Source organism: Bos indicus, chromosome 12, assembly GCF_029378745.1.
Source record: "Bos indicus isolate NIAB-ARS_2022 breed Sahiwal x Tharparkar chromosome 12, NIAB-ARS_B.indTharparkar_mat_pri_1.0, whole genome shotgun sequence".
In the NCBI taxonomy this organism is placed as follows: domain Eukaryota; kingdom Metazoa; phylum Chordata; class Mammalia; order Artiodactyla; family Bovidae; genus Bos; species Bos indicus.
The window spans coordinates 38,868,055-38,885,194 of NC_091771.1; positions in this window are offsets into that span (position 1 = coordinate 38,868,055).

A 17,140-nucleotide genomic window follows, 5' to 3' on the forward strand; every position below is an offset into this window, starting at 1 on the left:
AAATTGTTTAAAGTTTTCATTGTTGACATAAACAGTTGCTGTGAGTTTATCATATATGGCCTTTATTATGTTTAGGTATGTTTCTTCTATGCCTGCGCTTCTGGAGCATTTTTACCATAAATGGGTGTTAAAATTTCTCAAAGGTTTTCTCTGCATCTATTGAGGTGATTATAATGTTTTAATCTTTTAGTTTGTTAATATGATGTATCATACTGATTGTTTTGCATGTATGGAAGAATCCTTGCATTGCTGAGATAAGCCAACTTGATCATGATGTATGATTATTTTAATGTATTGTTGGATTCTACTTGCTAGAACTTTGTTGAGGATTTTTACATCTACTTTCGTCAATGATATTGGCCTGTAATTTTATCGTGACATTTTTGTCTGATTTTGGTATCAGGGTGTTTGTGGTCTCACAGAATGGGGGGGGTTTTCCTTCCTCTGCAATTTTCTGGAAGAGATTGAGCAGAATAAGTGTCAGTGCTTCTTTAAGCCATGGTAGAATTTGCCTGTGAAGTCATCTGGTCCTGGGCTTTTTATTGCTGGAAAAAAATTTTACTGCAGACTTGATTTCTGTGCTTTGATTGATCTGTTCATATTTTCTATTACTTCCTGGTTCAGTCTTGAAAAATTATACTTTTCTAAGATTTTGTCCATTTCTTTAAATCTGTCCATTTTACTGGCATATAGTTGCTTTTAGTAGTCTCTTATGAACCTTTGCATTTCTGCATTGTCTGTTGTATCCTCTCCTTTTTCATTTATTGATTTGAGTCACAGTTTTTTTCTTGATGAGTCTGCAAAATTGTCATTTTTTAAAATCTTATCAAAGGACCAGCTTTTAGTTTTTTTGGTCTTCACTGTTGTCTCCATTTCTTTTTCACTTATATCTGTTCTGATCTTTAAGGCCAGGAGTATTTTGACTTCCCTTTTTCAGTAGAAGTGTTAATTGCAATTATTTCACCCTTGTTTTACCACTGAGTACTTGGTGAAGCTAGGAAAAGTATAAATAACCTCAGATGCACAGTTGACACCACCCTTATGGCAGAAAACAAAGAGGAACTAAAGAGCCTCTTGATGAAATTGAAAGAGGAGAGTGAAAAAGCTGGCTTAAAACTAAGCATCCAAAAAACTAAGATCATAGCATCCAGTCCCATCACTTCATGGCAAATAGATGGGAAAACAATGGGAACAGGGACAGACTTTATTTTCGTGGGCTCCAAAGTCACTGCAGGTGGTGACTGCAGCCATGAAATTAAAAGACAATTTCTCCTAGGAAGAAAAATTATGAACAACCTAGACAGCATATTAAAAAATAGAGACATTACTTTGCTGACAAATACCCATATATTCAAATATATGTTTTTCCCAGTAGTCATGCATGGATGTGAGAGTTGGACTATAAAGATTTCTGAGCACTGAACAATTGATGCTTTTGAACTGTGATGTTGGAGAAGACTCTTGAGAGTTCCTGGGACTGCAAGGAGATCAATTCAGTGTCAATCCTAAAGGAAATCAGTCCTGAATATTCATTGGAAGGATTGATGCTGAAGCTGAAGCTCCAATACTTTGGCCACCTGCTGTAAAGAGTTGATTCATTGGAAAAGACTCCGATGCTGGGAATGATTGAGGGCAGAAGGAGAAGGGGATAACAGAGTATGAGATGGTTGAATGGCATCACTGACTTGATGGACATGAGTTTGAGCAAACTCTGGGTGATGGTGATGGACAGGAAGCCCAGCATGCTGAAGTCCATGAAGTTGCAAAGAGTTGGACATGACTGAACAAGAAGTTGTTGAACTCAGGCTGATAACATACAGGAGTCACATCTGACTTGATATAAAGATTGCTATGTATTACCAGAGATTCTAGACTTTTGAGTTGGATGTAGTGATGGGTTGAAATTTTTGTGGAGATATGATGAATGTTTTCTTTAATGGTAATAAAATAAAGAGATATTTTATGATCAAAATTTTGGCTATTTTTAGCAAGTGGATTGTGGGTGAAAGTGACAAGTGTCATTTGGGGTTGAAATAATAAAAAAGACCCCTCAGAATATTCCATATTTTCTTTTATTCTTGAAGTAATCCTGAAACATTCATGCTGAGATTGTGGAGACACAACAGAGAAGTATAAGATTGTTAAACTGCCAGTTACAAGGAGCCTTCAAAGAATTTCCCAAACTACTTCATAACTTCCTTTAATGGAAAACAAACATTTATTATATTAAAATCATGAAATCTGGTGATTTAATTTTTGCTATTGTAGTTCTAATTTTTATCTTATCTCTATGTCATGTATATAGTGCCATAATTTACATGAAATTAAGCCTGCACATATAAAAATATAAACCAGTGGAAAACTCCTACAAGTTGAGTGACTCACTTTTCTTTGCAGAGTTGAGACATCAGGAGAGGTTTTCTTATAGAAGTCTTGCTCTTTCAGAACAAATGTCAGAGGGAAGGAAATTTTCCCATAAACAAGCCTGGAAGGAATATGCATTATATGTTAATTGGGACATTAACTTTACAAATATATGTACTACTTACTTATAAAACATTTTAAAACATGTAAGTGAAGTGTGATCCATTAATTTCAGACATAAATAAATAGATGTTTCTATAATTATCCTCCAAATCATGCCATTTTTTAAAGGTCAAATGGAACTCAATTAATAATTATGCCAGAAAAACTAATGTTAACTAGTACTCTTCTGATAAAACTAGGTCATATGATTACCCTCTCTAAAAGCTTTTTCAAAGCTCTGGAAGTTACCTTCATTTTCCTTTCCTTTCTTCTTCCTCTTGAAAAACAAAGTGAATTAAAACCAAATAAAAATCTTCCTTTCTTTCCTTGAAATGCAATTGATGAAAATATAGATTTTCATACCATTATTGGAGTTTAGACTTAAAAATGAAAATATTCTTGGGGACTGCACTGATTGGTGTATACATGCTCATAGTCGAAGGCAGTCACCAGTAGCATAAATTGGAGGGGCCTAAGAAACGAGGGTGTGAGGGTTCTCAGAGTAAAACAAAGGGTAATAAGTAATGACTGCATGCCTCAAAGACAAATTTCACTTACTTCAGTCTTGCAAAGAGCCAGCAATGTCTGAATATATAGTTCTTAAAAGTGAATTATCATTAACCTTGAGAGAAATTTCATGGTGCATGTTATATTGTTCTCATTTTATTTCTAATTTCAGACTGAGGTCTACTGCCAAGTAACTTTTTTCTCCTTCAATAATTACCTGAAACACAAACTTCAACATGAAGTTTTCAGTGATTAAGTCATTTAAATAAATTAAATAGTCTTGAGCAATAATCAGTCAGAGCAGTTATCCATTTTAGATGAGTCATCTGAATAATAAATGTTTTAAAAAAATCCTCTTCAATCACATTTAGCCTGAATTTTTTCTATAATTGCCTTAATTTCTTAGCACAATTACTAAATGTCCACACACTTCTTTTACAATTTTACTACCCAATTCATTTTCTCTTGCTCATCAGCTTTGCAAATTAATAGTATGTTAAGTACATCAGGGTAGCTTACTTGAAAGGAATGTTAAAGTGAATTTTTGTAAATGACTAATAAACGTGCTTTAAAAGATATCCAGGAATCTTTAGGATTCTCATTCTAGAGTAAACCTGTATTTGTGTCCAAATTACATTTTTCTGTTGACATTGAAATTCATTAATGTCCAAAAAGGTATTAAAAAAGATAAAAATAACTACTTATTCATTTAGTCCCCAAAATGAGGCAGGTGTTATACTAGGCATTTTACGTATATTGTCTTATGCTTATTCTATAAATAAGGCTGGAAGCTATATTTATGCTTATTTTAACCTTTGGACCTTACACACAAATCAGGCATTTCCTACATAAATATAGTTTTATATGTTTTTTTCAAAATTTCTAACTTTTGTAAAATTAGCAAATTTTTAGAGACACAGAGCATGTTTTGTCTCTTCTACTTGTTCTGCACCACCTCTACCTCATTCAAGAATAATAATGGTATTATATTTCAGGAAATTCTCTTAACCACAAATGTTAAAATTTTAGGAAATTACTTTCTATGAAAAAATGAATAAAACATAATATAAAGTAACTGAGCTGACTCAAAATTAACAGTTGTTTTTGCCCAAATTTGGCAAAAACTATTGTGTGACTTCAGCTATTTATATGTCTCATGCTTGTATTACATCTGCCAATGCATGAGATAATTACTTAATTTTTCTTTCACTCCATATGGAGTGAAAGGAACCTATAAGAAAACCTCTCTTGATTTCCAAGCTCTACAAAGAAAAACATGTTAATTATAAAATGAAGCACACATTTGTAAACAAAGAGCATAATTCTATGTCAGATACTAAAATTGACCAGCAATCATTTCATGCTTTAATTTCTTGCACAGAGTGCAAGCCAGTCTTATCAAATCGGTTTTCTTTGACAGATCGTTATTTTCCCAATTTCCCTTTCCACTTGGAATAGCTCTGGGACCCATCTCTGTCCAGTTATATGTTGTACTGTTGGAAAATAACCTTCATGCAATGGTAGCCTCCACAAACACTACAAGTAAGCTATCCCAGGGGGCATGGTCCAGAAAGATTACAAACCAAATTAAAATGATCCAATCACAGGGCTTATCAAAATTAAGTGAAATGCAAGGGAGAGAGGTGATATTGATTAACACATTTAGGATAGGATGCAAGCAAGATGGAAGCACCTCATTTTCTGAATCCAGGGTATGCAGTGTTTATGTATCCTGTTTCTTTGTCTTATTAAATGCCCTGCTGGTAGGTATGAGGACCAGAATGGAGACTCTTAACAACTGAGCCAAATGACAGATGTCCTGAACCAAAGATATTTGCTCCACTATAGAGCTGCAAGAAAAAGTAGTAGCTTCTCAAAAATTCTGATGAGTAGCCATAGCATGTATTTGTGTCTCTTTAGCAGAGAACTCACAGGGCTAGAATGGATGTTACCAGTAGGTGACCCAATCAGTTCAGTTCAGTTCAGTTCAGTCACTCAGTTGTGTCTGACTTTTTGCAACCCATGATTTGCAGCACGCCAGGCCTCCCGGTCCATCACCAATTCCCAGAGTTTACTCAAACTCATGTCCATCGATTTAGTGATGCCATCCAGCCATCTCACCTCTGTCGTTCCCTTCTCCTCTACCAATCCCTCCCCCAATCCCTCCCAGCATCAGGGTCTTTTCTAATGAGTCAAGACTTTGCATGAGGTGGCCAAAGTATTGGAGTTTCAGCTTTAGCATCAGTCCTTCCAATGAACACCCAGGACTGATCTCCTTTAGGATGGACTGGTTGGATCTCCTTGTAGTCCAAGAGACTCTCAAGAGTCTTCCCCAACACCACAGTTCAAAAGCATCAATTCTTCTGCGCTCAGCTTTCTTCACAGTCCAACTCTCACATCCATACACGACCACTGGAAAAACCATAGCCTTGACTAGACAGATTTTTGTTTGCAAAGTAATTTCTCTGCTTTTAATATGTTATCTAGGGTAGCCCAATAAGACCTTATAAATATTTAGTGCTGGAGTATCTTGAGACACTTATGTATATCTTACAGAATGTGGTCCACTGGAAATAGGAATGGCAAACCACTTCAGTATTCTTGCCTTAAGAACCCCATGAACAGTATGAAAAGGTAAAATGATAGGATACTGAAAGAGGAACTCCCCAGGTCAGTAGGTGCCCAATATGCTACTGGAGGTCAGTGGAGAAATAACTCCAGAAAGAATGAAGGGATGGAGCCAAAGCAAAAAGAATACCCAGCTGTGGATGTGACTGGTGATAGAAGCAAGGTCTGATGCTGTAAAGAGCAATATTGCATAGGAACCTGGAATGTCAGGTCCATGAATCAAGGCAAATTGGAAGTGGTCAAACAAGAGATGGCAAGAGTGAATGTCGACATTCTAGGAATCAGCGAATGAAAATGTACTGGAATGGGTGAATTTGACTCACATGGCCATTATATCTACTACTGTGGGCAGGAATCCCTCAGAAGAAATGGAGGAGCCATCATGGTCAACAAAAGAGACCGTAATGCAGTACTTGGATGCAATCTCAAAAATGACAGAACGATCTCTGTTCGTTTCCAAGGCAAACCATTCAATATCACAGTAATCCAAGTCTATGCCCCAACCAGTAATGCTGAAGAAGCTGAAGTTGAATGGTTTATGAAGACCTACAAGACCATTTACAACCAACAGCCAAAAAAGATGTCCTTTTCATTATAGGGGGCTGGAATGCAAAAGTAGGAAGTCAAGAAACACCTGGAGTAACAGGAAAATTTGGCCTTGGAATACAGAATGAAGCAGGGCAAAGGCTAATAGAGTTTTGCCAGGAAAATGCACTGGTCATAGCAAACACCCTCTTTCAAGAACACAAGACAAGACTTTACACATGGATATCACCAGATGGTCAACACCAAAGTCAGATTGATTATATTCTTTGCAGCCAAAGATGGAGAAGCTCTATACAGTCAACAAAAACAAGACTGGGAGCTGACTGTGGCTCAAATCATGAATTCCTTATTGCCAAATTCAGACTTAAATTGAAGAAATTAGGGAAAACCACTAGACCATTCAGGTATGACCTAAATCAAATCCCTTATGATTATACAGTGGAAGTGAGAAATAGATTTAAGGGCCTAGATCTGAATAGATAGAGTGCCTGATCAACTATGGAATGAGGTTCGTGACATTGTAAAGGAGACAGAGATGAAGACCATCCCCGTGGAAAAGAAATGCAAAAAAGCAAAATGGCTGTCTGGGGAGGCCTTACAAATAGCTGTGAAAAGAAGAGAAGAGAAAAGCAAAGATATAAACATCTGAATGCAGAGTTCCAAAGAATAGCAAGAAGAGATAAGAAAGCCTTCTTCAGTGATCAATGCAAAGAAATAGAGGAAAACAACAGAATGGGAAAGACTAGGGATTTCTTCAAGAAAATCAGAGATACCAAAGGAACATTTCATGCAAAGATGAGCTCGATAAGGGACAGAAATGGTATAGACCTAACATAAGCAGAAGATATTAAAAAGGGGTGGGAAGAATACACAGAACAACTGTACAGAAAAGATCTTCATGACTCGGATAATCACAATAGTGTGATCACTCATCTAGAGCCAGACATGCTGGAATGTGAAGTCAAGTGGGACTCAGAAAGCATCACTACGACAAAGCTAGTGGTAGTGATGGAATTCAAGCAGAGCTATTTCAAATCCTGAAAGATGATACTGTGAAAGTGCTGCACTCAATATGCCAGCAAATATGGAACACTCAGCAGTGGTCACAGGACTGAAAAAGGTCAGTTTTCATTCCAATCCCAAAGAAAGGCAATGCCAAAGAATGCTCAAACTACCACACAATTGCACTCATCTCACATGCTAGTAAAGTAATGCTCAAAATTCTCCAAGCCAGGCTTCAGCAATACGTGAACTGTGAACATCCTGATGTTCAAACTGGTTTTAGAAAAGGCAGAGGAACCAGAGATCAAATTGCCAACATCCACTGGATGATCAAAAAAGGAAGACAGTTCCAGAAAACATCTATTTCTGCTTTATTGACTATGCCAAAGCCTTTGACTGTGTGGATCACAATAAACTCTGGGAAATTCTGAAAGAGATGGGAATACCAGACCACCTGACCTGCCTCTTAAGAAATCTGTATGCAGGTCAGGAAGCAACAGTTAGACTGGACATGGAACAACAGACTGGTTCCAAATAGGAAAAGGAGTATGTCAAGGCTGTATACTGTCACTCTGCTTATTTAACTTTTACGCAGAGTACATCATGAGAAATGCTGGACTGGAAGAAACACAAGCTGGAATCAAGATTGCCAGGAGAAATATCAATAACCTCAGATATGCAGATGACACCACCCTTATGGCAGAAAGTGAAGAGGAACTCAAAAGCCTCTTGATGAAAGTGAAAGTGGAGAGTGAAAAAGTTGGCTTACAGCTCAACATTCAGAAAACGAAGATCATGGCATCCAGTCCCACCACTTCATGGGAAATAGATGGGGAAACAGTGGAAACAGTGTTAGACTTTTTTTTTTTTTTTTTTTTTTCTGAGCTCCAAAATCACTGTAGATGGTAACTGCAGCCATAAAATTAAAAGACGCTTACTCCTTGGAAGGAAAGTTATGACCAATCTAGGTAGCATATTCAAAAGTAGAGACATTACTTTGCCAACAAAGGTCGGTCTAGTCAAGGCTATGATTTTTCCAGTGGTCATGTATGGATGTGAGAGTTGGACTGTGAAGAAGGCTGAGCACCAAAGAGTTGATACTTTTGAACTGTGGTGTTGGAGAAAACTCTTGAGAGTCCCTTGGACTGCAAGGAGATCCACCCAATCCATTCTGAAGGAGATCAGCCCTGGGATTTATTTGGAAGGAATGATGCTAAAGCTCAAACTCCTGTACTTTGGGCACCTCATGCGAAGAGTTGACTCATTGGAAAAGAGTCTGATGCTGGGAGGGATTGGGGGCAGGAGGAAAAGGGGATGACGGAGGATGAGATGGCTGGATGGCATCACTGACTGGATGTACGTGCGTCTGAGTGAACTCTGGGAGTTGGTGATGGACAGGGAGGCCTGGCATGCTGCGATTCATGGGATCTTAAAGAGTCAGATATGACTGAGCGACTGAACTGAACTGAACTGATGTATATTGAGCCTCATGTGTATTTGTGTGTGTGTTCTCTGTCTGACTCTTTGCAACCCCATGCATTGCAGAATGGGGTAGGCTCCATTGTCCATGGGATTTCCCAGCCAAGAATACTGAAATGGGTTGACATTTCCTTCTCCAGGCTGTCTTCCTGACTCAGGGATTGAACCCACATCTTCTGCATTGGCAAATGGATTCTTTACCACTGAGCCACCAGGGAAACCCCACATGTATAATTACTATATCATAAATATTTTCTACACCAGTACCTCATGAAGATTAAGTATCTCTTGGTTCTTCAAACACTTGATTGGCTTATTAACTACTTACCTTTTAAATAATATACCTTATGAAATCTGCTTATGTCTAACAACTATTTGCTTACTGGTTAAAATGTCTGTGTTCAAAATTACTAATTTTACCTATATCTTATAAACTACATATTTATTCATCTAAGATAATTGAATATTCTCAAAAGCAAATTCACTTTTCAGATATAAGGGGAAAATGCTTCAGAGCATATAGGGGAATTATTTTTAATTGATAAGATCAAACCTCATGTTTTCTGTCTGCTTGCTTCCCTTCAGCTTGTGATGCTGGTATAAAGACATAACTGTAAGAGCCATGCTGTTTCTATAATGTTGAAAAGCCAACATGCTAGAGAACAAGTTGTTACAGGTTGGAAAAAAATTTTTTTTCTGTGTTCTTAACAACATTTTTTCTCCAATGAACATAAGATGTAATCTTTCCATTTTGTTCCTTGGAGGTGAGTGCATGTGTGAATGCTGAGTTATGCCCAACTCTTTGCAAGCCCTTGGACTGCAACTCACTATGCTCCTCTGTCCACAGACTTTTCCAGGCAATAATACTCACTCCAGGGGTGAGTTGCCATTTCCTCCTCCAGAGAATATTCCAGACTTAGGGATCAAACCTTCATCTTCTGTGTCTCTTGCATTGGCAGTTGGATTCTTTACCACTGATCCATCCCTGGAAGCAGATAGATATATAGATATATATACACAATATATAATTTGATACACAATATATAATTTGTTTATTTTATTTCACATATGTGTGTATATATATATGTATGTCTTAGTATTTGTTTCATTTATCCCATGTATTATCTATACATATTCAAGAACATTAATTATGCATATGTATACATAGATAGGGATACATATTTATCTTGGATACAGACATATCTGCAAAATATTATATATGTATGATATACACTAACATATGTATATACACATATATGTCTTTTATGGCAAGTTAGTTTACTAATTATTTCATTTCACATATGTGTGTGTGTGTGTATTATGGTAATAAATTATATAATCAAAGTAGTGCTACCTTACTTGAAGGAAATAAGCTATCTTTGCCTTTGTCTTTGATTATAATGTAATAGTTGATACAGTTTGTACACAATTAAGGGCATACGTGAATTATATCATTGAATGTTTAAGGAAATAAAGTCAATTTAGGCACAATTATCAATAAAAAGTAACAAAGAATTTGGATGTATGATTAAATTCAGAAAATAATGTCAAATATTTGTAAAATGTATTAAACATTTAATTTTTGTTACAAATAATACTGTGTAATACCTGAGACATAACACTAGAAGTGGCTATAACAGGGAGTTATCATCATTGGTGAAACTCAAGGTGATTTTCCAAATATTCAAATGTTTTCTCTATTTCTCTTCAATTTTGAAAATTGAGACAAAAAATTTTAAGCAATAGAGTTAAGATAGCCACTTTTAATATAAATCAGCTTAGTGATGATATGCATGGATAAGATTTTTCAACCTTGTCTTAGAAGTTGATACCATGATGAATTGAAAAGGAAATTAAACAAAGGATGTAAGTTATATGAGAAGATATGCTCTATGAAAAGTAAGAGACGACATACAGATGGCTAACAAACACATGAAAAGATGCTCAACATCACTCATTATCAGAGAAATGCAAATCAAAACCACAATGAGGTACCATTTTACGCCAGTCAGAATGGCTGCGATCCAAAAGTCTACAAGCAATAAATGCTGGAGAGGGTGTGGAGAAAAGGGAACCCTCTTATACTGTTGGTGGGAATGCAAACTAGTACAGCCACTATGGAGAACAGTGTGGAGATTCCTTAAAAAACTGGAAATAGAACTGCCTTATGATCCAGCAATCCCACTGCTGGGCATACGCACTGAGGAAACCAGAATTGAAAGAGACATGTGTACCCCAACGTTCATCTCAGCACTGTTTATAATAGACAGGACATGGAAGCAACCTAGATGTCCATGAATGATGAATGGATAAGAAAGCGATGGTACATATACACAATGGAGTATTACTCAGCCGTTACTGGTGAAAGAAATCAAAGAGGACACTAATAGATGGAGAAATATACCATGTTCATGGATTGGAAGAATCAATATAGTGAAAATGAGTATACTACCCAAAGCAATTTATAGATTCAATGCAATCCCTATCAAGCTACCAATGGTATTCTTCACAGAGCTAGAACAAATAATTTCACAATTTGTATGGAAACACAAAAAACCTCGAATAGCCAAAGCTATCTTGAGAAAGAAGAATGGAACTGGAGGAATCAACCTACCTGACTTCAGGCTCTACTACAAAGCCACAGTTATCAAGACAGTATGGTACTGCCATAAAGACAGAAATATTGATCAATGGAACAAAATAGAAAGCCCAGAGATAAATCCACACACATATGGACACCTTATCTTTGACAAAGGAGGCGAGAATATACAATGGATTAAAGACAATCTCTTTAACAAGTGGTGCTGGGAAAACTGGTCAACCACTTGTAAAAGAATGAAACTAGAACACTTTCTAACACCTTACACAAAAATAAACTCAAAATGGATTAAAGATCTAAACGTAAGACCAGAAACTATAAAACTCCTAGAGGAGAACATAGGCAAAACACTCTCTGACATACATCACAGCAGGATCCTCTATGACCCACCTCCCAGAATATTGGAAATAAAAGCAAAAATAAACAAATGGGACCTAATTAAACTTAAAAGCTTCTGCACAACAAAGGAAACTATTAGCAAGGTGAAAAGGCAGCCTTCAGAATGGGAGAAAATAATAGCAAATGAAGCAATGGACAAACAACTAATCTCAAAAATATACAAGCAACTCCTACAGCTCAACTCCAGAAAAATAAATGACCTAATCAAAAAATGGGCCAAAGAACTAAATAGACATTTCTCCAAAGAAGACATACAGATGGCTAACAAACACATGAAAAGATGCTCAACATCACTCATTATCAGAGACATGCAAATCAAAACCACTATGAGGTACCATTTCATGCCAGTCAGAATGGCTACGATCCAAAAGTCTACAAGCAATAAATGCTGGAGAGGGTGTGGAGAGAAGGGAACTCTCTTACACTGTTGGTGGGAATGCAAACTAGTACAGCCACTCTGGAGAACAGTGTGGAGATTCCTTAAAAAACTGGAAATAGAACTGCCTTATGATCCAGCAATCCCACTGCTGGGCATACGCACTGAGGAAACCAGAAGGGAAAGAGACACGTGTAACCCAATGTTCATCGCAGCACTGTTTATAATAGACAGGACATGGAAGCAACCTAGATGCCCATCAGCAGATGAATGGATAAGAAAGCGATGGTACATATACACAATGGAGTATTACTCAGCCATTAAAAAGAATACATTTGAATCAGTTCTAATGAGATGGATAAAACTGGAACCTATTATACAGAGTGAAGTAAGCCAGAAAGAAAAACACTAATACAGTATACTAACACATATATATGGAATTTAGAAAGATGGTAACAATAACCCTGTGTACGAGACAGCAAAAGAGACACCGATGTATAGATCAGTCTTATGGACTCTGTGGGAGAGGGAGAGGGTGAGGAGATTTGGGAGAATAGCATTGAAACATGTATAATATCATGTATGAAATGAGTTGCCAGTCCAGGTTCGATGCACGGTACTGGATGCTTGGGGCTGGTGCACTGGGGCAACCCAGAGGGAGGGTAGGGGAGGGAGGAGGGAGGAGGGTTCAGGATGGGGAATGCGGATATACCTGTGGCGGATTCATTTCGATATTTGGCAAAACTAATACAATATTGTAAAGTTTAAAAATAAAATTAAAAAAAATTAAAAAAATTAAAAAAAATAAAATGAATAATAAGTTGGAAAAAAAAAAGAATACATTGGAATCAGTTCTAATGAGGTGGATGAAACTGGAGCCGATTATACAGAGTGAAGTAAGCCAGAAAGAAAAACACCAATACAGTATACTAATGCATATATATGGAATTTAGAAAGATGGTAACGACAACCCTGTATGCGAGACAGCAAAAGAGACACAGATGTATAGAACAGTCGTTTGGACTCTGTGGGAGGTGGGGGGATGATTTGGGAGAATGGCATTAAAACATGTATAATATCATATAAAAAACAAATCACCAGTCCAGGTTCGATGCAGGACACAGGATGCTTGGGGCTGGTGCACTGGGATGACCCAGAGGGATGGTATAGGGAGGGAGGTTCAGGATGGGGAACACATGTACACGTGTGGTGGATGCATGTTGATGTATGGCAAAACCAATACAATAAAGTAAAAAATAATAATAATAAAAAAATTTTAAAAAAGAAAGGAAATGGAATAAATCAATAGGTACAGAAAAAGAAATTGATGAACCCAAAGAAAAATAATAGGAAGCCTGTGTCATATATAATTTAACTTTTAAAAGGGGTGAAATAATTTAATACTATTCTTGTATAATAAGCTCTGAATAAAAATGCATATATCGTAAAAAAAAGATTATTATTTTATCTAAATCTCTGTAACTTTAGTAAGTTTTGTTTGATATATTCATAAATAAAAGATATATGTTAAAAAAAAAAAAAAAAGAAAAGTAAGAGACTTTCGTCTATAGTTGAGTTATCAGTCAAGAATAAGGAAGTTTATGACCCAATTATGGCACCAATCAAACATGAAACCTTGGTGTCTTTTCTTGTGTTTGGCTTCCAAGAAACTCTTCCTTCCTTCTTACTGTAAGAGATGCAACTTTGTAAGCAAAATGACCAGGCCAAGATATTTACTTGGCCCTTGTTAGATGACATGCCATTTCATGATGGGAAGGACAATATATAAAAGTGATTAAGACAGCTCTGGAGCCAAATGTTCCAGTTTCACACCCTGCTTATGATACTTACTAGCTGTATGATTTAGTAAAAGTTAGTGGAGCTCTCTGTGGCTCTGCTTTTTCAACTGGGAGGCTTAAGTGAGCTGGTAAACAATAAGTATGGACTAATATACCTTTCAATATGGGTTTAGTAAATATTTAAAAATAAAATAAAAATTCTCACTATATCTTTGAAGCCAAGGTGGCATATATAAAGACAAAAATATAAGTTACTTCTGTTTCTGGGAAGATGGAGAACAATTTTTTTTTTTCTATTTCTCCTGCTAAATACAACTAAAATCCCTAGCTATTATGTATAAAACAAACAAAAGAAGATTCTGAAATGAAGGGAGAATAAAGCAGACCAGCTAGGTCCGTTGGTATCTAAGAAATATTACAATGGTGAGTCTCCAGGGTTTTCTTTTTGCCTCAAATACTCTGGACCAGATGATAGAGAAACTGGTAATTTTAAAATGCCAGTGAAGTAGAAAAACAACACATATTCTATATAACCAAGAGACAGTAAAGGAGTAGTCTCAGAGGACGGAAAACTTTTAGACAAGAGCTAGTCCGCTGCAGCCAACACCACAGAGAAATGTGGCCTTATCTTCATCCAAACCAGGAAAAATCTTAGTGGGAAGTCTAAAACACAACATTGGAGAGGTTACAAAGAGGTACTGCAAAACATCTGCAAGGGCGATGCCAAAAAAAAAAAAAAAAAAAAATGAAGCTGAGCAAGGAGTTGTGAAAATTTCACCTTCTCCAAATGGTAACAAGCCCCCTCCCTACAACCTAACATATGAAGAGAGACCACATTGGAAGGTTGGACTTCCATCTCTACCCACCAGTAATGAGGCAACCCTTCTCATACCTGCAGATGTAGTGTCAGAAGGGAGTAATTGGAGGGAACTTTCAGCATCATCTGAAAAGAACCAGGCTTCCTCCCTTCCCATCTGTGGTGATTACTTGGGAAACTCCCTCAGAACTTGAGGACTCAAAGGCACCAGAATACCTAAGTATTTCATACTGTTAAAACATTTTTTTAAATGCAAAAATTAAGAGAACCATCAAGTATCATAAGAATGCCCTTTCTATTCTTCAGAGTTTTTCATCACTTCCTTCAGTTAGTGAGCTTCCTGATTATCTTCCCAATAAATCCATTTTTATTAAAATTTTTCTTCTTTTCTGTTGCTTTCCATTAAAATGTTGTAACATATAGCTATGAAGTATACATAAATTATTTAAAAAGCCTTTTGTCATCATTTTCAATATTTTGTTTTTGCTGTTGCTGTTCAATCGCAAAGTCATGTCTGACTCTGCAACTCCATGAACCGCAGCAGCATCCCAGGCTTCCCTGTCTTCACTATCTCCCAGAATTTGCTCAAACTCATGTCCATTGAGTTGGTGGTGTCATCCAATCACCTCATCCTCTGCTGCCCCTTCTCCTGTTGCCTTCAATCTTTCATAGCATCAGGGTCTTTTACAATGAGTCAGCTCTTCTCATTAGGTGGCCAATATATTGGAGCTTCAGCCTTAGCATCTGAATATTCAGGGTTGATTACCTTTAGGACTGACTGCTTTGATCTCCTTGAAGCCCAAGGGACTATAAGTCCCACAGTTACAATGCATCTGTTCTCTAGCACTCAACTTCTTTATGGTCCAACTCTCATATCCATACATGACTAATGGAAAAAATAATAGCTTTTAATAGACAGATTGTTGGCAAAACAATGTATCTGCTTTTTAATATGTTGTCTAGGTTGGTCATAGCTTTTCTTCCAAGGAGCAAGCATCTTTCAATTTCATGGCAGCAGTCACCATTTACTGAGATTTTGTAGCCCAAGAAAATAAAGTCTGTCACTGTTTCCACTTTTTCCCTATCTATTTGCCACGAAGTGATGGAACGGATGCCATGATCTTCATTTTTTGAATGCTGAGTTTTAAGTCAGCTTCTTTACTCTCTTTTTTCACCCTCATCAAGAGGCTGTTTAGCTCTTCTTCACTTTCTGCCATTAGAATGGTATCATCTGCATATCTGAGGCTGTTAATGTTTCTTTGGGAAACTTGATTCTAGCTTGTGATTATAAGAGGTAAATGATAATTTATGCTCTTTTAGTATACAGTAATTGCTTACTCCATACCTACTTCAATCCCTAAAGGCCTTCTTATATTACGAATACTAGAATGCTTTATATATATCCTAGATTCACTTATAGTTTTTAATTTTTTTTTTTCTCATGTGATCTGGGTTCCACCAACAGTCACAAAAGGGAGCAAGCTTTGAGCCTTCACTCAGGGAAATCAGGGTTTGAAGCAGAAAGATTTAACTCTTTTAAGACAGGGGTTTTTAATTATTTTTGTCCCATTGACCTGTTTGGTAGTCATAAGTTGTGCTAATACTATTGTAGCCTGCACTTTATATTCAAAACAATAAAAAGCTAAACTTCAGTTAAAGGATATAGAAATATTTTTATTCAAGTTCAAGAAAGTATAGAATGTCAAAGAAACATGATTCACCATCAATTCCTAAGGATGTCTCTAGGTGTAAAGTTGTGGTGATAGATGTCAGGATATATGTAGAGATACCATTCAAGATATCTTTCAAAGGAAGATACTGTTGGGGTTCCCTTGTGGCTCAGCTGGTAAAGAATCTGCCTGCAGTGTGGAAGACCTGGGTTCAGTCCTTCAGTTGAGAAGATCCCCTGGAGAAGGGAAAGGCTACTCACTCCAGTATTCTGGCCTGGAGGATTCCATGGACTGTATAGTCCATGACCTCCAAATTCTTTTATTGACTAATAGGACCAATTCGATATATGTTTGAACATTTATCCTTATGTTATTTTATATTACTTTATGTTATTAAATTTTAAGCCATTCCTATAAATTCTGTACCCTACCTATTGTTTTCTTTAAAAATCTAGCTTCATTTTGATGTTTGGCAAAACTAATACAATTATGTAAAGTTTAAAAATAAAATAAAATTAAAACCAAAAAAAAAAAATCTAGCTTGAAGGAATTCTGTTGTCTGCAACTAAAAACAGTGACCTATATAGTAATCAACTGAAGAAATGGTTGTGGGGAAAAAGTAAGCTAAAAGGAAATGAGAATTTAAAGTGTTTTTCTGACCTAGAATTTTAGAGTTTGAAGGTAATAGGGATCTGGTTGGAAGAAACCCTGGTAATCTCTAGTATACAATGATTAAACAAGGTTTAAACTATTTAACATGGGTACTTTGAATAAAATGCCTACTGAAAGCAA